At 40.2% G+C, this 24362-nt stretch overlaps 1 protein-coding gene and 1 long non-coding RNA gene across 2 annotated transcripts in view; one reads left to right on the forward strand and one right to left on the reverse strand.

Annotated features, from left to right (window-relative positions):
• Window positions 1-24362, reverse strand: part of RTL4 (retrotransposon Gag like 4) — a 494612-nt gene that overhangs the window by 52842 nt on the left and 417408 nt on the right. The window lies entirely within an intron of this gene.
• On the forward strand, window positions 20150-22520 carry LOC140627728 (uncharacterized). The gene is made up of 3 exons (XR_012026343.1): window positions 20150-20260; window positions 20551-20653; window positions 21057-22520. It is a non-coding gene; the product is annotated as an uncharacterized lncRNA (long non-coding RNA).

Genomic DNA, 24362 nt, shown 5'->3' on the forward strand with positions numbered 1-24362 from the left:
TTTTCCATTTACAGTCAGTAACTTCACTTAGATAATCAGAACCCTTTCACCTGCTACCTGACTTTAACTTGCTCTCATTTGAGATTTTTGCTTGAGTAAGAAGAGGACATTGTGAATCTGTCACTTGCCGCAGAGGTAGATGGGCAGGCAGAAGACAATTGGCAACATGAGCAGAGTAAGGGTCCAGAGGCAGTATGGATTTAGCAGAGGTTAGCATGAAAGTTATTGGTCCTGAATTCAAGCTTCTTTTACTTCACATTTTACCAAGAATCTACTTGGACTCTGTCAATAAACCAGCATGCCAGCTTTGTCATCCGAAGTTTGACTGCTCCTGGTTGGAGCTACCATGATATAAGGCATGGCTCCACTACCCCTACACTTTCTCATCATTTTAACCTACAGATGGATGACTTTTTCACTCTTCCCAGGTTTGTATGTATTTTGTGTCTAGCTCAGAAATCGATGAGCTAAACATTGTACCTAGTTGGCCCTGCTAACTTTATGCTGATCATTGGATACAATAGAGTTGGCCATGTGTCTTAAACAATAATAAGGGTAGCAAAACAGTACAATTGGGAAAAGCACAAGACCTGAAAATAAGAATCTCAGTTCTACCTCTTAGTGGCCTTGGAAAAAAATAACCTCTTTTGGCCTCAGTTTTCTCATCTGTTAGTAGCACCTGCTGTACTCACCTTATAAAATTATTTTAAGTGTTAACAGAAAAAAGGATAACAAAGCCTACTGAAGATTATAATGAGCTATAAATATGTAAAGTGGTTATCTTTAAAGTAATGGGCTCAATAGAATGAACAAACAATGTACCTTCTAAATCAGGACAAATTTGGAAGTGAAATAATTAACAGTTGTTAATCTACAATGGGCATAAAATGGGACTATCCTAGGCAAATCCAGGATATGGTCACCCTTACATTGACTTTTATTTCATTCTGTCAAATCTGCCACCTATTTGCATGGCTCCTTTCACACCCCTTTACTCTAAAACACTGCTTCATCTTCTGGCCCAAGTATCCTGTTCAGGAAGAGCAAGAAAATGCATGTGTATGAGAATATGTGTATTCTTTGAAATACCTGACCTAGAAAAAAGTTGGGCCATGAATAAGGTTGCTATTACAACCTAAATATTTCCAAATAAATAGCTTCAAGGCTCAGCTTTGACTAATGATTCATTATTCAAATGGGCTCCAGTTTTTCCCTGGGCTCTTTTTGTTTCCTCCCCTCTAATATTATAGTCTTTTTGCTTCTGACATGTTACTAAGTATAGTGTAAGGCATATCTACCAGGTCTGGTCTGGATAGCCACCCCAGCTGAGCAGCCAGACATAATAGCCTGGGGCACATCTTGTGTAGGTAACCAGTAGAGAAACTGAGAAGTGGCTGACTTCGGTTCTTGCAACAGAATAAGCAGGTGGCCAGCTTTGTTCAGGATTTTGGCTTAGGAAGTAGCCTTGTCCTTTTCTGATGGGGTTTTCTCCCAAATTTCCACCTAGGACAAAGGAAGGAACTCACCTCCCTTTTGAGAATGGAAAGGGCTACTCTCAAATGGAAATAGATGAGAAATGATAAAGCCAAAGACCAAGTGGCTGGCCTAGTTTCTCCAGTATTCCTTTCTCATCTCATAATGAGCCTTCAAATTCAGAAGGCTGAGTGAGCATACATGAATAAAACTCATTGGCTAAAGTGAGATGAAATTTATAGCATAATTAATCTGACACATATTTAATAGTAATGAGTAAATATTATGTAATAAAAAAATAAAAAAATAAAATAAAATATTATGTAATAGAAAAGGCAGATATGCCGTTTTTCCATCAATATATATACATATTAAGCTATTAATGCAAATTATCATAATTAGAATTTATTTTAGACAATAATATAAGTATTTCTCTTACTTATGGACATCTGCCTTTTATTTTTCTTTAAAAAAAAAAAACCCACCCAAACCACTTTGGTTTAGTACCATATTATGGCAAAACTAGGCTAGTGTAGCAACCACCTAGTTGGTCTCTCAATGGTACCCTAAATCATCATGCTCTGTTATTCAAAGATTGTGAATGGCTTCCCTTTGACTTCTAAAATTTGACTCAAACTGATGTTTCCTGCCCCATCTCTTGCTGTCCTCTTACTGAAACTCTTTCCTCTAGCTACATAGATTACTATCTTATGGGCATTTTTAAATTTTTATGCCAAAGTTTCGATGGTATATCTGTACCTTCACTTAGAATGCAAAACTGCACGTGCAATATCCTACCTATAAAGTGGAAAGAATCCTGGGTCAGTAGGTCTGGATATTGGTTGTGGCTCTGCCATTAATTTGCCATGTGAAGAATGTAAGCAAGCCAATTCATTGCTCTGAGTTTCAACTACCTAGATCTCTAAGGTTCTTTCCAATTTGAAAACTAAAAAGAAAGAAAGAAAGATAGAAAGAAAGAAAAAAGAAAGAAAGGAAGAAAAGAAAGAAAGAAAAGAAAAGAAAAGATAAGATAAGAAAAGAAAAAAGAAAAGAAAGGAAAGGAAAGGAAGAAAGAAAAAATCATTGGTTAACAAAAATAATCAGACCTATTTTCAAGGTCTAGTTCAAGTACTATCTTAACCCACAGCTTGTGGCTTACAATGACCTCTCCCTGTTTTGAGCTTCCATACTGCTGTCTTGCCCTCATGATTATAACATGGCTTCTTTAGCTCCAGTATCACTAACCCTGTCAAAAGAACAAAGGAGTAAAGTCTTCATGTCAGGATTCCAAGTAAAATCCTGAGATTTGCTCCGATTATGCTAACCACCAAATTAATAACTGTGGTCAGGGCAATGTCATACACTGCTTGGCTTAGGCTTGGGTCACATGTTTCACCCTCTAAGGTTAAATGTGGTCTAAGGTTTGGAAGGAGTGTTCAAGTCCATTACCAGAAGGAGAATGGACCCTGGAGAGGCAAATGTCCACAATATTGTCCCAATGCATTCATTCCACACTGCATTGTACAGTGGTTATTTGCACACATGCCTTATCATCTCATTCATTCATTCATTCATTCAACACATATTTTTGAGCAACTACTATCTACCAGGCAGAGTGCTAATTGATGGGGACTCTATGGTGAACAAGATTAAGTGCCTACTCTCACAGTATTTATATTCTGGTGGAGAAGACAATAAATAATAATAAATAAATAAATGAAACAATATCAGTTGTAATAAGTTCTTTTGAAGAAAACAAACAGGAGAGGAGGGGGCAAGATGGCGGAAGAGTAGGGTTCCCAAGTCACTTGTCCCCACCACATTACCTAGATAACCTTCAAATCATCCTGAAAGTCTACGAATTTGGCCTGAGATTTAAAGAGAGACCAGCTGGAATGCAACAGTGAGAAGAGTTCGCGCTTCTATCAAGGTAGGAAGACGGGGAAAAAGAAATAAAGAAACAAAGGCCTCCAAGGGGGAGGGGCCCCGCGAGGAGCCGGGCTGAGGCCTGGGCGAGTGTCCCCAGGACAGGAGAGCCCCGTCCCGGAGAAGCGGGAGCTGCACCAACTTTCCCGGGCAGAAAGGCACCCGCAGGGAGTTGGAGCAGGACCCCAGGAGGGCGGGGATGCCCTCGGGCTCCCGGGGACACTAACAGACACCTGCGCCCTGGGGAGAGTGCGCCGAGCTCCCTAAGGGCTGCAGCGCGCACGGTGGGACCCGGAGCAGCTCGAAGGGGCTCGGGCGGCGGCTCCGCGGAGGGGGCTGCGCGGCCCCGGGAGCAGCTCAGAGGGGCTCGGGCAGCAGCTCTGCGGAGGGGGCTGTGGGTCGGGAGCAGCTCGGAGGGGCTCGGGGGCGGCTCCACGGAGGCGGCTGCGCGGCCGGGAGCGCGAATCCAACAGCGCAGGCTCCGGAGCACAGGGCGCCGGGAAACAGCCCAGGATCCGGCCTCCCCCAGGACAAGCAGAGGCCGGGAGGGCCCAGGACTACAAGGACACTCCTGCCCCGAGCTGAGCAGATCAGCGGCCCCGCCCCGGAACATCCAGGCCCTGCAGACCGAGAACCCCGGAGTTACTGTGGGGGCTGAATTCAGGGCTGCAGAGCTGGCCCCCCCCCCCCACTGCGGTTGTTCCTCCTGAGGCCTCACCGGGTAAACAACCCCCACTGAGCCCTGCACCAGGCAGGGGGCAGAGCAGCTCCCCCAAGTGCTAACACCTGAAAATCAGCACAACAGGCCCCTCCCCCAGAAGACCAGCTAGACGGACAAGTTCCAGGGGAAGTCAAGGGACTTAAAGTATACAGAAACAGAAGATACTCCCCCGTGCTTTTTCTTTTTCTTTTTTCTTTTTTTGCTTTTTGATTTGTTTCCTTCCCCCACCCTTTTTCTTTCCTTTCTTTCTCCTTTTCTTCTCTTTTTTCTTTTTTTCTTTTTTCTTTTTCTCTTTTCTTTCCTTCTTTCTCTCCTCTCTTTTTCTCCTTTTCCCAATACAACTTGCTTTTGGCCACTCTGCACTGAGCAAAATGACTAGAAGGAAAACATCACCTCAAAAGAAAGAATCAGAAACAGTCCTCTCTCCCACAGAGTTACAAAATCTGGATTACAATTCAATGTCAGAAAGCCAATTCAGAAGCACTATTATACAGCTACTGGTGGCTCTAGAAAAAAGCATAAAGGACTCAAGAGACTTCATGACTGCAGAATTTAGATCCAATCAGGCAGAAATTAAAAATCAATTGAATGAGATGCAATCCAAACTAGAAGTCCTAACGACGAGGGTTAACGAGGTGGAAGAACGAGCGAGTGACAAAGAAGACAAGTTGATGGCAAAGAGGGAAACTGAGGAAAAAAGAGACAAACAATTAAAAGACCATGAGGATAGATTAAGGGAAATAAATGACAGCCTCAGGAAGAAAAACCTACGTTTAATTGGGGTTCCCGAGGGCGTCGAAAGGGACAGAGGGCCAGGATATGTATTTGAACAAATCCTAGCTGAAAACTTTCCTAATCTGGGAAGGGAAACAGGCATTCAGATCCAGGAAATAGAGAGATCCCCCCCTAAAATCAATAAAAACCGTTCAACACCTCAACATTTAATAGTGAAGCTTGCAAATTCCAAAGATAAAGAGAAGATCCTTAAAGCAGCAAGTGACAAGAAATCCCTGACTTTTATGGGGAGGAGTATTAGGGTAGCAGCAGACCTCTCCACAGAGACCTGGCAGGCCAGAAAGGGCTGGCAGGATATATTCAGGGTCCTAAATGAGAAGAACATGCAACCAAGAATCCTTTATCCAGCAAGGCTCTCATTCAGAATGGAAGGAAAGATAAAGAGCTTCCAAGACAGGCAGGAACGGAAAGAATATGTGACCACCAAACCAGCTCTGCAAGAAATTTAAAGGGGGACTCTTAAAATTCCCCTTTAAGAAGAAGTTCAGTGGAACAATCCACAAAAACAAGGACTGAATAGATATCATGATGACACTAAACTCATATCTCTCAATAGTAACTCTGAACGTGAATGGGCTTAATGACCCCATCAAAAGGCGCAGGGTTTCAGACTGGATAAAAAAGCAGGACCCATCTATTTGCTGTCTACAAGAGACTCATTTTAGACAGAAGGACACCTACAGCCTGAAAATAAAAGGTTGGAGAACCATTTACCATTCGAATGGTCCTCAAAAGAAAGCAGGGGTAGCCATCCTTATATCAGATAAACTAAAATTTACCCCAAAGACTGTAGTGAGAGATGAAGAGGGACACTATATCATACTTAAAGGATCTATCCAACAAGAGGACTTAACAATCCTCAATATATATGCCCCGAATGTGGGAGCTGCCAAATATATAAATCAATTAATAACCAAAATTAAGACATACTTAGATAATAATACACTTATACTTGGTGACTTTATCTAGCGCTTTCTATACTCGATAGGTCTTCTAAACACAACATCTCCAAAGAAACGAGAGCTTTAAATGATACACTGGACCAGATGGATTTCACAGATATCTACAGAACTTTACATCCAAACTCAACTGAATACACATTCTTCTCAAGTGCACATGGAACTTTCTCCAGAATAGACCACATACTGGGTCACAAATCGGGTCTGAACCGATACCAAAAGATTGGGATCGTCCCCTGCATATTCTCAGACCATAATGCCTTGAAATTAGAACTAAATCACAACAAGAAGTTTGGAAGGACTTCAAACACGTGGAGGTTAAGGACCATCCTGCTAAAAGATGAAAGGGTCAACCAGGAAATTAAGGAAGAATTAAAAAGATTCATGGAAACTAATGAGAATGAAGATACAACTATTCAAAATCTTTGGGATGCAGCAAAAGCAATCCTGAGGGGGAAATACATTGCAATACAAGCATCCATTCAAAAACGGGAAACTGAAATACACAAGCTAACCTATGCGTAAAGGAGCTGGAGAAAGAACAGCAAATAGATCCTACAGCCAGCAGAAGAAGAGAGTTAATAAAGATTTGAGCAGAACTCAACGAAATCGAGACCAGAAGAACTGTGGAACAGATCAACAGAACCAGGAGTTGGTTCTTTGAAAGAATTAATAAGATACATAAACCATTAGCCAGCCTTATTAAAAAGAAGAGAGAGAAGACTCAAATTAATAAAATCATGAATGAGAAAGGAGAGATCACTACAAACGATTTTAAAAACATATGAACAGCTATACGCCAATAAATTAGGCAATCTAGAATAAATGGACACATTTCTGGAAAGCCACAAACTACCAAAACTGGAACAGGAAGAAATAGAAAACCTGAACAGGCCAATAACCAGGGAGGAAATTGAAGCAGTTATCAAAAACCTCCCAAGACACAAAAGTCCAGGGCCAGATGGCTTCCCAGGGGAATTCTATCAAACGTTTAAAGAAGAAACCATACCGGGATCCCTGGGTGGCACAGCAGTTTAGCACCCGCCTTTGGCCCAGCGCACGATCCTGGAGACCCGGGATCGAGTCCCATGTCGGGCTCCCGGTGCATGGAGTCTGCTTCTCCCTCTGCCTGTTTCTCTGCCTCTCTCTCTCTCTCTCTCTCTCTGTGTGTGTGTGTGTGTGTGTGACTATCATAAATAAATAAATAAAATCCTTTAAAGAAAAAAGAAAAAAAGAAACCATACCCATTCTGCTAAAGCTGTTTGGAAAGATAGAAAGAGATGGAGTACTCCAAATTCGTTCTATGAGGCCAGCATCACCTTAATTCCAAAACCAGACAAAGACCCCACCAAAAAGGAGAATTACAGACCAATATCCGTGATGAACATGGATGCAAAAATTCTCAACAAGATACTAGCCAATAGGATCCAACAGTACATTAAGAAAATTATTCACCATGACCAAGTAGGATATTCCCGGGACACAGGTCTGGTTCAACACCCATAAAACCATCAATGTGATTCATCATATCAGCAAGAGAAAAACCAAGAACCATATGATCCTCTCATTAGATGCATAGAAAGCATTTGACAAAATACAGCATCCATTCCTGATCAAAACTCTTCAGAGTGTAGGGATAGAGGGAACATTCCTCAACATCTTAAAAGCCATCTACAAAAAGCCCACAGCAAATATCGTTCTCAATGGGGAAGCACTGGAGCCCTTCCCCTAAGATCAGGAATAAGACAGGGATGTCCACTCTCATCACTGCTATTCAACATAGTCCTGGAAGTCCTAGCCTCAGCAATCAGACAACAAAAAGACATCAACGTCGATGGAACTGGAGGGTATTATGCTGATTGAAATAAGTCAATCGGAGAAGGACAAACATTATATGTTCTCATTCTTTTGAGGAATATAAATAATAGTGAAAGGGAATAGAAGGGAAGGGAGAAGAAATGGGTAGGAAATATCAGAAAGGGAGACAGAACATGAAGACGCCTAACTCTGGGAAATGAACTAGGGGTGGTGGAAGGGGAGGAGGGCAGGGGATGGGGGTGAATGGGTGACGGGCACTGGGGGGAGCACTTGACAGGATGAGCATTGGGTGTTATTTTGTATGTTGGTAGATTGTACACCAATAAAAAATAAATTTATTAAAAAAATAAAAAATAAAGAGTGAGGAAAAGACAAAAAGACAAGGGCATTAAAAAATGAACTGATCAAGTATGATAGTGATTTGGCTCCATGAGGAAAGAAAAGAGTTCAGTTCTGTTTTATTTGCCATTGCATCTCTAACATTTTTCAGGAATGATGTTGGACTCCTCTAATTCATCCATTCATGCATTCATCCAACCATCTGGCTTACTCTGTGACAAACACTCTGCAAGGTACTGTTGATATAAAGTCAAATAAAATATGGCCTTTTCCCTTAAATAACTCATGATATATTGAGAAAGAAAAACAAATGAATAAATATTTAGACGGATCATTGAAGCAGTATTGTAGACAATGGACTGAAGTAATACCTCCAGATGTGATTGCAACAGATGAAAGATGCTAATGGTGTAAACTGAGGCAGTAATAGCAAGAATGAGTATGAGGGAAAGAAAAAAGATATTTATAATACAGGGTTGATGAAATATAGAAAATTACTGGAGCGGTTGTAGGGGATGATGAGAAGGAAAAATAAAAATTGAGGTTGAATGAATCCTAGGTTTCTAGCTGGGGTAGCTGGGAACTGTCATTAATATAGAGAGAAAATTCAAAAGAAAAAAATAGATTTAGGGCAAGAGTTAGGAAAGAATATTAAGCGTTCAATTACTGAGTTTTTGAATTTGATGTTTTTGTAGGATATCTTGGTGCAATTGCCCAATAAGCTTTTTAAGCTTTTAGATATTTGAGTCTGATGCTTAAGAAAAACATCTGTACTTGTGATAAAGATTTAGGAACCCCTAGCCTACTTGTCATAGTTAAAGCTGTAGGAGTGGATGAGATCACCCAAGGAGATTATGTAGCATGAGAAGAAAACCTGAGGAAATAGCAAAATATAAGTGTTGAGAAAAAGGAAAGGGAAAAGCAGTGGAAGACACTAAGAAAATCTCCGTAGTCAATATTCCTTACAAAATGTTCTTTCACTTGGAATGAGATAGGTTAGTAGCTAGTGGGAGCCAGTGATTCTGTGCACAAATTGGAATTCAGCAACCACTGCTCAGCGGCAGTTTGTGATTCAGTCTACACCCCAATATGTCAGTCCTACCTCATAGATTTCCCACAATTGACTTTGATTCCCAGTGTGTGTGAATATCATGGGGAGACTGGTTGAACCCAAAGGTCAATCCTGAGAAGCTTTCCAATGGTAAGTCTTTTCTCTGCTATAAAAATTATTTTCTTCTGGAAGTCTCAAAGGTGAGAGAATGGGAAGAGAAAACTATTATGGTGGAAGAGGGACAGGGGTGGGTGGAAAGTGGGAACCATCTGGATATCTGGGGAAAATCATTTCAATCATGCAAAGATTGGGTTACACAGGTTTTAGCTGCAAAACCTTTAGTGAACACGTAAACAATCAGATATGATATAATCACTTCGTGCATTTCCATTCTCTCTCTCTCTAAATAGTTGGTTTCTCTTTAGTAATTTTGGGCCTTACCCAAGTCAAATTTTTTGCATTAGAATTTCAGTAGAACATGGTTGTGTTCACATCTTGTTCTTCACCAAAAAGTACTGTTGGCTAAGGCAAATCATTTGAATAAGTGTTTTAACTTATCAAGGCATCATGTATTGCACAATAAAATGAACAACTCTTAGATTTTCAGCTCCATAGTTTTGACAGTTGTGTACACCCAGGTCAGGTCAAGTTTATAAGCTGCTTTCATTTCCCCCTGGGTATGTTTGTACAGGGTTCTGTGGACCATTTCCACTGATTAAGGGCTCATCTCTGGCTCAAGGCTTTGACTCAACTCTCTAAAATGTGGAGTTCAGGGTGTTCCTGGTACTTGAGTCATTCTCTTCTCCTGGTCTGAATGCCTGGATTCCCCAACCCTGAAAGACTCAGTGATCAGTCTTGTCCCATGATGGCCTTTTCAGTCTTCCCACAACAACCAGAATGCTTTTTAAAAAGTTGTATATATTGCTCACATTATATTTCTATCAACATGCTTTCCTATAAAATGGATAGCCCCTCCTTTTTTTCTCTTTCATAGTACCCTGGCTCTTTTCTTCATAGTATTTAACACAAGCCATAATTATTTCATTTATCTTTGCAGCTCCGAACACATTAATTCAATAATGATTTCATTAACAAGTTGATCTGTCAACATTGAGTCTTGCCCTTCTCCGTTCCAGTCTTGACCCTGTAGTCAGAGTGATATTAGAAAAATGTATAGTTGATCCCCTTACTCATCCTGTCAGAAACTCTTCAATGGTTTTATGTTTGAATAAAGTCCAAATTTCTTAAGGTTACTGCTTTACTCTGGATACACCGCTGTACCATGGTAACAAGTTAACCCCAGAATCTCAATGGTAATTTATCTATTGATCATTATATGTTTCTGATATAGGTGGGGGAGAAGTAAGGGAAGCCTACTTCATACCACACAGGCATTTGGAAGGTCTGGCAGCTGGTGGCCCTATTATGTAGCTGAACTACCTACAGTGTAAATACATTATATTTTAGACACTTTATCCCTCACAAACTGTCTCTCTACTAGTTTTCTCTAGCAACCATGAAAGAGCTAAGCCCTAATACCCTAAGGCAGCCATTGTATGTAATGCATTAACTTCTCTTCTATGCACCTATAACAATATTCTTTATGCATCATCTTTGGGAGGATTGAAAAAAGTCACGAAAATCTTTTTCTGTGGTTTGGATAAGGAATCTTGGTTGAGAGGCTCCCAAGTCTGGGAGGATTCCTGACACATGGTAGGTGGAGGATCTATGTCTATCTTTTTAAAATAAAGGAATCTGTAAAAATTAAGTCTAGAAGAGATCTTGTAAATCATCTAATCTAATGGTTTTCAACCCTGGCTATGCATCAGAATCTCTTGAAGACCTTCTTAAAACTTTAGATTCTTCACTCCACTTCTAGAGATTCTGATTCAATACATCTGGCAGGGGAAACCAGGAATGTATATTTTTAAACAAGACCCTCTGGTGATTGTGACACAGTCATTTAATTAGTGTTTTTGGCTAATGAGTGGGCACTTGAGTATCATATTTTATTTCCACAGTTGGAAGGAAGAAGTTCGTTGGTTTTTTTCCCCTGCAAAGCCAACACTCTTATACAGTTCTTCCTGAGATTAAATTGAGCTGTAACAAGGCTAGACGCTTGTGCAAGGTCTTCAGCTCTAATATTCTTGGAGATTTCACTTTTAAGCCAGAGCATCTCTTCTTGTGGAGTTAAACAATTGGGGCACTTGCTCTTAGGAATGAAACCCTCTTCTAAAAAAGATGGGAATAGCAAGAATAAAGCCAGATGTGTTGGAAAACACTATGATTGTGCTTGTTTCAAATCTCAGATGAGTCAAGAGTCCCGGTTCTGAAGAGACTCCTCAGAAGTCTATGAAGACAGCTTCTACCTGTGCCAATCTCTTCAATGTGACAAAATCAACTGGAAAATTCTAGGATTTTAAGCCTACATTCTTTGGCCTAACACTGGTGTCTTTTTCATGGTTACATCTTTCAAAACACATCATGGCCAGAACCTTAGCTGTGCAGAGAAGTTTTCTGGGCTATTTGGTTGAATAATGGAGCATAACCTATAGCTGTTTAGGGGCTGCACACAGGGCTTGGAAAGCATGCTGGAGTATATAGGTGCCAGCTCAGTGGAGAGTTTAAATATTTGGCTCACTTTCTCAAACTTCACTTCATTTCATCAGTAGTGAAGGGAGAAGGTCCTTTCCTTGCTATTGGAAATAAAGCATGTGTTTCCAACACAGTTCCAATGGGAAATTCCTTTCACCAGTCCCAGCAAAACACAGCCTAGAAGAGTTGTATGTGTGTTTGATGCAATCTCTTCCCTCCATGGTCTTCAAGACTGAAGACATATGTGTTAATGTAATAAATTTATAAAGCACATTTTATATAGTTCATTGACCAACATTTCCCAAACTATATTCTGATATACTGTAGTCCCTCAAGACACTGAGAAAGATGAATTCCATTATAAAATAAATCCAGTAAGGCTGCATATTTCAAATCTCATTCTGTACATTTACTGTCAAAATAAAGGGCTATAGAATGTCAGTGTTCATTACTATATAGTTATACTGGCCCTTTCAATAATGAAAGGTTTGCTTTTTGCTTTTCCTTTCTGACCTAAAGAATAGCAGAAATGGATACTAGTACATAATCCAAATAAACCCTAAATGCAGGTTTTGCATTGCATTGGATGACTTCCAGAGGCCCCTTCACTAATATTTCTCAGTCTTTGAGAGCACTTTCCCAATGGTGATCCACAGTATATCATAAAATATTCCTCTAGGAAAACCTTTCTGCTTATATGACTGGGGTATGATGGGTGTAATAAAGACGAACATGTTTTATAACTGCAGCACTTCTCAGAGCCTTTAATAAGATAATATGCATAGTAAAGGTACAAAATGAGATATGTTGGAAATATCAGAACGCTGTCTACCACACCTGTCCTACATTGGGTATGCTGAGAATTCTGGGATTTGGGCTCCTCTTCCTAGAATATCCCAATCTCAGGGTAGTTTCTCCTCATTGTCTCCTAAGAATTCCTCTTTCAACCAGGAATTTACTCCTTAGGTCAATAATGTAAAAACTTAATTAAATCCTCAGATGTCTCTGGCTCTTAAATCTGGCAGAATTTCTTATTCATCTCTCCACAGCTTTTACTTTCTGGACTCTACTTCCCTTACAGGAGTCTTTATTCCTACTTTTGATTAGCTGCTCTCTGAGAATGTCCTTATTCCATTTTTTTTCTTCTTTCCCGCCTTTAGTACTTCATCATTGTATGGCCTCTGACTGTTCTTTGAAATAAGCCAGATTCCTGTTATTGTTGTTTAACATTCAAGGGACATGGGATCTAAAGTTTTCTTCATAGCTTCTAATCCCTTTTTCTTGATTAAAGAGAAAATATAAACCATCAGCCATCTCACAGAGGAATTTTGTGTCATTTATTCAAATTTCCTGCACTAGAGGTAGAGGTAGATACGTTTTCTATTCTTTAATCATAACAGAATCACTGTTCTACCAGGCAGTGAAAAACAATCTCCAAAGGGTAACATGCCCATTTGGCATGAGATGGGCCTAGCTTTGTATTTAATGAAGCCAAATTAAATCTGTTTCCACAGGAGAGCAACCATTTCCAACATTCTGCAGGATTGGTTTTATATCCACCATAAATTAGATAATCAACTAATATTTATTAAGTCCCTGTAATAGACCCAGAACTATTTTAGATTCTTAAAGTATCCAGAAGAGAAAATAAGACTTGATGTTTGCCATAAAAAACTGGATAATTTGTGGTTCTCCCAAAGAAGGTCTCCTTTGGATTAAACGAGACACATGACATGAATTCCAACAATCTCATGGAGACATGTGAAGATGTGCTTTACAGTATGGAGAAGATTTCATTGGCAGAGGCAAGAAGGAGAGAATAAGCATGAATGCAGATGCAGAACCAAGCAAGGTATAAAATAATATTTTCCTTTTCATTGTTTTTATCTTCATGAATGACTTCCCATTAAAAAACTCCAAAAAAAAAAAAAACTCCAAACAAATAACTTCTCAATAGTGGGTTAGACCATGGGCTTGAGTTTTCTTGTGATTTTTACTGGTAGGGCAAGGCCACTTTTAACTTATATGCTGTCCAAAGCTGTCATCTGCCCATCCATATGCTCTTTTGTTTCTATTTCCTCCAGTTTATCACTACTTTCGTCTGCTTCAGGCTCAACTACTGATACTCAGTACAGATTTGAAAGTTGCCCTGCACTTGCACTTCCTCTTCTGTTCCTTATTTTTCTGCCAGCACTCTTATTTTTATATGCATTTATAAGGTGCTTCCTCTAAACCAAGACTTGTGATCAGGGCTGGACATGAATAACAAAGATGAATAAAACATGCTTCTACCCTCAAGGAGTTCATAGTCCAGTGGAGCATGGGGACAGATAAGATGACACCAATAACTCTCAATCAAGACAAACTGGCTAGTGCCATTGGAAATGCTAAAGCATGTTCCTAAGAGGAATGTGAGTTCTGACTTTCTCAGTTGGGCATATAATATTTGTTTTCATCTATGCATTTTATAGACCTCAATTATGCCACGTTTTGCAATTAAAAAGTATGTGTATATATGCATGTGTGTGTTTTCCCTGGCTGGCTACTATATGGTCTCCATTCTGTTTTATAAGTAGCCGTTTGATCTCTTGAATGGCTGAAATGTCATTTTATAATGAGCTGAAGTTATGCACTCTGGTCTATTATCCTTCGACGGAACAGTTTCTGGTGGTGCTGTGGGAGGAGAGGGAAGAAGCTAAGACAAAGCTGTTCTTCTTGGCCAGGAAACATCCCTTTGACATAACACCTGGGATTGGTGGGAAGAAATAGCAAATAAACTGAGTCACTGGCGCCAGTGTTGAGTCAGGCCTTCCTATGAAATGGTGTTCCTTTTATCCTTGCAGAACTGAGGAGAATAAGCCTCATCAAAATAAGCAGTTTCCTAATCTATCAGAAAGGAGGCTCTTCTATGCTGACTTTTGGGTCATAATGAAAATTTGATAAGATAGCAGGCAGGAGGTAGCATCTGGCTGTACTGGCCTGATAACAGTCTTGTGCAATGGATGGTGTGTGGCTTTGGAATGTAAGACCTGTAAATGCAGCCCACACTTGACATGATGGCAATAGGGAAATTTTCAGAATATATCTGCCTCAGGAAAACTGACCCAACTCTCTACCCAGTCTCTTCAAAGTAATAAGCAATACTGCACACTAGTGCCTACTAAGACCTTAGCAATAGCCATGATGAAAGAGATGGCCACAGAGATGCTAAGGTAATAGTTGCTTATTATTTGTACAAATAGAAGAATATGTGGGAGTGCGGTGGAAAAGGGCTGGATGGGTTATAGTGAAAAAAAAATGTACTATCTGCTGTGTCAGTGTGGACACAATAAGAGACCATAGGTACATTTCTCTCTTTTTTTAAAAAAATATTTTATTTATTTATTCATGAGAGACACAGGCAGAAGGAGAAGAAGGCTCCCTTCAAGGAGCCCGATGTGGGACTCGATCCCGGATTCCGGGATCACGCCCCAAGCCGAAGGCCAACTCCCAACCACTGAGCCACCCAGGCGTCCCAATAGGCACATTTCTAATGACCTATCCTTCTATTCTATTTGCTGGTTGAAGCTCTGTGATAGTGGTCCTCAATATGTGGATGAAGGGGAACAGAATAGGCCATTCCAAAGTATGCCACTTTGGCCTAAGGATTATCCTGAGCCAAAGGCAATTAAGAAGCAGCAAACACAGGAAGAGCTCTTTGCTCTCCCCCATCTGCCTAAAAGAAAGACATAAATTTCCCATTGTGAAATGTTTCTCATCCCCTCTTCCATACTATGAGAACAACCCTTATAACTAAACATAGAAAGTTGGTACAAGATGGGTCTGCACAAAAGACATTACCAAAATAACCCTTAACTTCCATTAGTTTCTTCCATGTACTTTCCCATAATTTACCGCACCTATAAGCCCAACCCCTCTCCTTTGTACTCTCTGTCACTTCTTCACAATTTGCAGGCTCCAGGTACAGAACCTAAAAGAATGGAGTGAAATATTTTTCCTTCCCTACAGGGGCAGGGAAGTGGTATTGGAAATACTTGACATGCTTTTTGAAAAAGTTGCTCACCCCTGACTTTCAACTCATTGAGAGCTATTGCTCTAGGAAAAACGCAGACCTTGAGGCCAAACTAAATGAAGTCAATTTGATTCTGCCTGATGATTTACCCTGATTCTGCCCCAGTTCTAGTGAACCAAGCACTTTGTTATTTCTCTTTGAGTAATCCTCCACTCTATACCCCTGTTTCAATAACTAAGCCTTTCTGCAGCCCCTGACATAAGCTCCTAAAAAGATAGCTTCCCCAGAACCCACATTCTTCTAAAGAAGTGGTTCTTTAATCTGAGAGTACACTGGAATGATGTGTATTCTGCCGGTAAATACAGGCTGCCTCATTAAATCTGAATTTCAGATAAACAACAAATAGTTTTTAGTATATCTATGATGAATGCAATATTTGAGACATAATTGTAATAAAAGTAATTCACTATTCATCTGAACTTCAAAATTAACTGGATTCTTTTTTTTTTTTTTAATCTGGCAACCCAGTCTGGGAACTTTGTTAAAAATGTAGATTTCTGGGTCTTACTCCCAGAATTCTTATTTGAATTCTGTGTTGGGGAATTTCTAACAGGTACATTGAGGCAGGTATTTAGCTAAAAAATACACTTTATGAAACAAACCCTCACCTAATATTATATACCTATTCGCAGCTGCTGTTCCCTGGTACTTCTAGGTACCCTGGAACCTTAGTCCTGTACCTGGCCTCTGTTCCAATTCCAAATGCCCAAATGCCTAGCACTTGTGTGTCTATGCAAGGAAGCAAATTGGTATAAAAATACTTCTCAAAGCTCATAGCTCTAGGGAGTAGAGAGGAATTGTGTGAATGATTCAAAGTACTCTCAATTGATAATGGTAATTATAAAAATAAAAACAACAATATCTGTCACTTATATAGTACTTAGTATGTGCCAAACACTGTTCTAAGTGCTTTACATATGTTAACTCCTTTAATCCTAGCAACAATCCAATAATGTAGGTACCGTTATTATCCTCGTTTTAAGATGAAGAAACTGAAGTACAGAGATTTTTAAATGACATGCCCAAGGTCACACAGGAAGTACATGGCAAAGCCAGGCACTTTGATCTATTTGCAGTCAATTTAAAACAAATCCTTGGATGGCAGCATCCAGTAATGTCCCTAAACAAAATTGTAGAGTGAGAGGTTTTTTTTGTTTTTTTTTTTTCCTGCACCTACCTTCTGGCCACCTTCTTTCCAGCCCCTAATCATTTTCCTGTATTTTCTAATTTCCTTCCCATGTCCTGCAACTTAGCTCAGCTCTCTGGATTCCCTAAACCTCACTAAAAACCCCAGGGCACAGAGACTATTAAGGCCCTTTTTGTTTTCAAAACTATTGTAACAAGACCGTGCAAGAGATCTGGAGAGTTACAGGGACAGGGAGATGTGTCTGTATGTCTAAATGTCTGTGTTCTGGACTGGGCGAGAGGTATCCAAGTGAAAGTACCCATGTAAAACCTCTAGGTAAATGTGGACAGCTTTAAGGAAAACTGATAATCAGTTATTACTGTCAGAGTAAAATACACCTGACAGTTCTTATAGCTAGAGTAAACATGAAGTTTGTCCCCCTCAAAAAATTGGAGGTAAGATTTGACTATTCTATTGACTATAGAATCAAGCCTTATTCTATTAAACTGAGCTATATGTATCTCCTCTCTGGTCCCTGGAAATAGTTCCTGACTCAGAGGAAACCTGCTCCTTAAGCTGCAGAACATTGGATAGAATATTTCCTGTCTGTGCCCTAATTAATACCTCAGTCCAGCTGAGTATAATTGGCCTAGAATACAGAGCTGTGTTCAGTGTCTCTTGGGCTGGCTGCACAATAAGAGTTCAACCAAAGCTACAGAAGAACTTGTCAGCAGCAAGCAGAGATCCTAAGAAATGAAGCTATTCATGAAGGGCTGGGGAGCAGTAGAATGTTTTTGGAAGAGAAAAAGCAACAGAATAAATAAATTGGTGAAGCTAGCTAGGCAGGTTTAGTTTAGTTTTTGTTGTTGTTGTTGTTTTTTGTTTTGTTTTGTTTTGTTTTGTCTCTTTCCATGAAGAGAGAGTATTGGGAATGATTCATTTATTTATTCAGCCATTCACTCATTCAGCCATTCCTTCAACATTTAATGTGGGTCTACTATGTGTCAACCACTATTTAAGGAGCTAGTTATACAAAACAGGAAAAGGAAAAAAGTTCCAGCTTTTATGAAGTTTATGTTCTAGGAAGGAAAGATCCGGTGCAGAATTCTGTGATTTGGAGTCAGTAACGTGGATCAAGACCATGTCATATTGACCTATTGAGGTCATTACAAGCAGCGAGCCTAGGGTCACTAGCAGCCAAAGGTCAAAAGTAGAAAGCAGAGCTAAGTATTGCCATTTGAGTGTCCTCTCTCATTGCTTCTGGGTCAAAGTCTACTTGTGCCTCAAGGTCTCCCTTCTGTTCCTACCATCCATAAAGCCTTTTCCAACAACTGCCGATAATAAAATCTCCTCTTGTAATCTACATCTGTAGTCTTGCACTTGGTTATGCAGGGTCTCATTTCTTAGCCATCTTTACATCTATTCTTACCTTGGTGGTGGTAGGGATGGCCAAGAAGGTCTTTAGCTAATAGAATAAAAAGTGAGTCTGATTCTTTCCTATAGAAATCCAGATGCCTTAATATCTGGCTCTATCAGATTCCCTGCAGATGTTAGTCCCATTCTGATCCTCAAATATGACAGTGCATCAATATTAAAAGAGTTATGAAGACAATTCACTCTTCCAAAAGATTAAGGAATTCCTTAGTCACTCCTGTTTCATTTATGAGCAAATGGGGAGTGGCAATCTATATGGTCCTGGGGCTGGGTTATAAGGGTGGAGCCTATGCATGTTGATTAAAGTTTTTAGTTATAAAGAATCAAAACTGGGCAGCCCAGGTGGCTCAGCGGTTTAGTGCCGCCTCCAGCCCAGGGCCTGATCCTGCAGACCCGGGATCGAGTCCCACGTCAGGCTCCCTGCATGGAGCCTGCTTCTCCCTCTGCCTGTGTCTCTGCCTCTTTCTCTCTGTGTGTCTCTCATGAATAAATAAATAAGAATCTTTAAAAAATAAATAAATAAATTACCTATCATAAGCCCAAATTCTCTAATAAGTCCTCTCTAATATTCTCCCTGCGCTTTGCATTTTCCCTGTAGCAGTGAGTGATAAACTCAACTTATTCATTTGCAAGGTGTTTTCCTGGTGGTCTTTGGCTAGAGAGCATTGAGGAGCCTGGGACTTCTAAGATGAGGAATTCTTAAGACATCGAAAGGGTGTTCAAAAGAGCAGGCTAGTTGTAGCTCCCAGATAACCTGGGGATCCCTATTCCCAAGGCTGACCACAGCCAATGACTGATTAGAGCAACAGTACAAAGTCTTCATCTTTCTATGTCAAGATAGGATAGACTCATTGAAAGATCCATTTATATATGCCAAGAGCTGCCTGTAGGATCAGGTTAAGGCAAATTTCATCTGAAAACACATCCTTGCTTAGCTTCTTCCCCTTCCCTATTTTCCTCACAGATTTCTCCTGAGAACATTTCCTTAATAAATCATTTACACAAGAATTTCCCATTTGGGCTGTTGTTCTGGTGGCATGAACAGCCCAAAATAGCCAGATAGCTGTCTTCTTTTCTAGATAGTGGATATATTGTCGTATCTCTGTCCAGAAGTGTATCCCCTTTGAGTACTGAAATTTCTAAACCTGCAGAATCATACCATTTTTTGAGTGGGCTATTAGATATAATATTGAAAATGATACACTCCAATTTCTACCCCTTGGTTACTGGAATACTGGTTATAACAGAAACAGCACTATTGGCCACTAGTTCAAAGTATATGCCATGTCCTATAAGATAGCAATTTTCAGATCTTGATTTCTGGAAATTCCATGGATGAGTGTTTAATAGGTAATCGCACTGCTCTGCCAGGATAACTGTTAGATAACTGGTTAACTAGATAACTCCAAGATATCTGGTTAATGATGTGTGTGGTAAGATCAGTGAGTCTTGTATTTTCTATCACCTTCTTTCTTTCTCTATAAAATAAGTTTCTTGTAAAGGATACAAGGCAGTGGAAAGGATATTCATTAAGTCTATGGATGGTGGTATTGGCAGAATCATTGCAGGCTGGAAAAGCAAATCTATATCAGAGTAAATATCATTCTCAGTGAGGAAAGATGGGTTCCTCTTCCACAGTGGAGGGCATCCAATGTAATCAGCCTGCTACCTGGTCACTTTGGAGAATGGGGCCCTATTAGTGGCTCAGAATGGGCCTCTGTTATTGGCATGTGGGAACTCAAAGAGACTGTAGCCAACTCAGCCTTGATAATGGGGAGTCCATGCAGTTGATGCTATGCATAACCTCTGTCTCTACCCCCAAGGGCACTTTATGTGTAAATTCATTGAGCAAGCACTGGAAGAACTGGGAAGAGAGGCCGACTGACATCCATAACAGAGACATTTTGTACACTTGACCATTGACAGATTTCTCCAAAGTAATGACCTTTTGGTGAGTCATTATACAGGACACAAATATTCTTAGGAAATGGTGCAAATACTAGTCCTATAAAGCATTTGAGAGCACTTAATAAACTTTGAAGTGTTATATATATATATATATATAGTTATTGCCATAAAGGAAAGACTTTCATGAACTCTGTTTAACTTGGAGGAGAAATAAAAAAATAAAAAATAAAAAATAAAGAAATAAAAAGGGCCAAGCCAGATGCCATGACTTCCTTGGGGTATGGTCCAGGCTGATGGACAGGGCCCATAATTTCGAATTGCTTTATCTCTCAGTTTTAGACCAAGAGGCCCGTGGAGCTGTCAGAAGTGCCATGATCTGGAAGAGTCCATCTGAAAGAAGGTTTGAAGTCTACTTGTGGCTCAAATGGTTTTGAAGGTTTGTCTCAGTTAATGGATAAACCAACATGTGGGTACGTGTTCTGGATTAATAACTCCCTTCATGGGTGACTCTGAAAACCAGGGGAATAGATAATGAGGAAGCCACAGGGAGTTTTTATTGGCACTAGAGCCAAAGGAATTACTTTTATAAAAATATGATGTTCTAAAACAATTCCTTTTTCTTCCCTACCTCGAATATTGGAACATGTCTCACAAGTACAAAGTAAGATGGATAAGTGATGGTCTGCTTCCTTGGACTTATGTGGATGATCAATTTAAATGGCTCACAAAAATGTCCACTGTGAGGCTGTGTTTGTGTGCGTGTGTGTGTGTATAACCCATCCATCCTTTGTGTGTACCCCCACCCCAAATTTTTAAAAAGCATTATTATATCTTTATAGTGCAACTTCAAAAGGTAAATGAGAAAGCAGAAGACTGAAGAGCAGTGGAGATGAATGATGATTCTGGAGAAGTGAGGCTTGATCTGAAATGTATAGACCATGGATGGACATAAGGGATAAAATTACCTTTGACTAAGACTGCGGGGTTTGCTGTTATGCTGATAGCTATAGGTAATCTTAATTAGACAATGCTATAAAGGTAAGGGGGAAAACACTTGTTTTGGCTTTCTCAAGGTCTTGGCTCCCTAGCAGCAATAGCTTACAGTGAGAACAGCAGGTGACATTGCCACATCTCAGAATACCATGGGCCAAAGCATTAGGGACTATTGAGCCAAAGCCCTCTAGATTCCTAACCTCAGCATCTGCTTTCTGATTTTTTGCTTCATCTTTCCAAAGAGAAAGGTCACATAACTATCAAGTGGCAGAGCCAGGATTCACATGCAGGCTGCCTAGTTCCAGAGCCTCAATTTAGATGATGGCACAATTTCTGCTTGCTAGGATTGGTGACACTGTGTGGGTTGTCAGCCTCCTCCATTTTGCAAACCTCCACTCAAACTTAAGGAAAAAAAGAAACTTGCAGGTTATTTTCCCAAAATAAACCATTCTCTATTATCCACCAGCCCCATTCCTCCCCACTTTCTATACCTAAATCCTGAGGTGTTTCCATCATTTTTTAGACCTCTCCTGAAATTACATTGCAGAGAACCAGTACCAGGTACATCCAGCTGAGGACCATTGGAGTCTATCCCTGCAGGTTTTGTGTGCAGAAGACTGAATTGTCAATTACATTCTCTCTGCTTCTGTGCCCTGCATCCTGGAGAATCATGAAGCACAGGCCATGAAGCAAGCCACAGAACTCTCGGGGATTTGGTCATTAGTTGTCAGGGCTGAAAGATTTTATGTGGCTCACTGTAGAGCAATGGGAGGTGGTGAGGACACTAAGTTATTTTAAAAGACAACAAAGATTATTTCTGACTGTCCTTTCCACTGAGGCTTATGTGCAATTTCTATACACAAGAATATTTTCATCAAGTACCCTGTGCCCAGCACTAAGCTAGTTGTTATGAGAGATCCAAAGCTCAAGAAATGTTTTCTGTTGCTAGGGGTCTTTAATCTAGTTGAGAAGACATGATATACACCTAACAGATCAGTAGAAAACACTTCATAATTATGCAAAAAAACTACATGTAACCTCATACCGGTAAAAAATGTGCTATGGAAAGTCAAAACAAACAGAAATAATCATAGCAATAGTAATAATAATAAGACTTAGTGTTTACGCACATGAGAAAATGCTCTGCATCACTTGCCATCAGGGAAGTACAAATCAAAACCACAATGAGATACCACCTCACACCAGTGAGAATGGGGAAAATTAACAAGGCAGGAAACCACAAATGTTGGAGAGGATGTGGAGAAAAGGGAACCCTCTTACACTGTTGGTGGGAATGTGAACTGGTACAGCCACTCTGGAAAACTGTGTGGAGGTTCCTCAAAGAGTTAAAAATAGACCTGCCCTACGACCCAGCAATTGCACTGTTGGGGATTTACCCCAAAGATACAGATGCAATGAAATGCTGGGACACCTGCACCCCGATGTTTATAGCAGCAATGTCCACAATAGCCAAACTGTGGAAGGAGCCTCGGTGTCCATCGAAAGATGAATGGATAAAGAAGATGTGGTTTATGTATACAATGGAATATTATTCAGCCATTAGAAATTACAAATACCCACCATTTGCTTCGATGTGGATGGAACTGGAGGGTATTATGCTGAGTGAAATAAGTCAATCGGAGAAGGACAAACATTATATGTTCTCATTCATTTGGGGAATATAAATAATAGTGAAATGGAATATAAGGGACGGGAGAAGAAATGGGTAGGAAATATCAGAAAGGGAGACAGAACATAAAGACTCCTAACTCTGGGAAACGAACTAGGGGTGGTGGAAGGGGAGGAGGGCGGGGGGTGGGGGTGAATGGTTGACGGGCACTGAGGGGGGCACTTGACGGGATGAGCACTGGGTGTTATTCTGTATGTTGGCAAATTGAACACCAATTAAAAAATAAATTTATTATTTAAAAAAGACAGTGTTTATTGAGCACTGAATATGTGGCAGGTATTTCCTAAGTACTTGAAAGTATTAACTTCTTTAATCCTCTCAACGACTCTATTGAGTGTGGTACCAGTTTTGCCCCACTTTTAAAGATGAGGAAATTGAGGTACAGAGCAGTCAAGGAACTTGCCCAAGGTCTCACAGATGGTGAGTGGCAGCACTTGAATTTAGACTTAGACAGCGCGGGGCAACTATTGCCTGGAGCTCTAGTCTGCCTCCATTTCAGTGAATTAGTTGGAGTAGCCTTCATAAATGGTGTGGGATTGTCTTCCAGCTCTGAAGTCTACACTATAACAAGGCTTGAAGGATGGTGTAGGTTTGGAGGATCAGGGAGTATATTGCAGTTTAAAAAATAGTAGAATCACATTGGTTATAACTTGCTATCTTTTTATTGAGCCCCTACTAGGCAACTTTCTTTTGCAATGCAATGGATTATTTGCATGTCATACTGAGACAATGTGATATACAATAAGAAGAACATGGGCTTTAGAGTCAGACAAATCTAGGTTTGGTTTCTGGTTCTATCCTTATTAGGTGTACAACTATGGTTTAGTTACTTAACCTGTCCTAGTTAAATACAAAAGCACATTGGCTTTAATCAGTTCTCTTTTTATTGCATATTTGGTAGGTGCCATGAGCTTTACCTGAATTATCTCATTTAACCCTCATGGCAGCTCATGAGCTAGGAATTACTATCTTGATTGTACAGATGAGAAAACTGTCCAAAATCAAATTATTAGTAAGTAGTAGCATAGGTATTCCAGTCTTAGTTTGTGATTATGTTCTATCACTGTCTGATATTCCTACTCAGCCACTACCAGTCTAGGCCATGATTTTAGCTAAATGACGAGAGTTAAGATTCAGTTTAAATGTGCAGAGCATTGAAAAAGATTCTTAACTGACCCAAATGCTTTGCCATTTGACTGCAATTTCACACAAATTAAAAGAGAAACAAAAAGAAGGGTTCCTGGGTGACTCAATCAGTTAAATATCTGACTCTTGACTTCAGCTCAGGTTATGATCTGGGGTCCTGAGATCGAACCCCACGTAGGTCTCCATTCTGGGTGTGGAGCCTGCTTAAGATTCTCTCTCTTCCAGGTACCTGAGTGGCTCAGTGGTTGAGCATCTACCTTTGGCTCAGGTTGTGATCCCAGGGTCCTGGGATGGAGTCCCACATCAGACTCCCCAT

This window comes from Canis lupus, chromosome X (genome assembly GCF_048164855.1).
Source record: "Canis lupus baileyi chromosome X, mCanLup2.hap1, whole genome shotgun sequence".
Classification (NCBI taxonomy): Eukaryota; Metazoa; Chordata; class Mammalia; order Carnivora; family Canidae; genus Canis; species Canis lupus.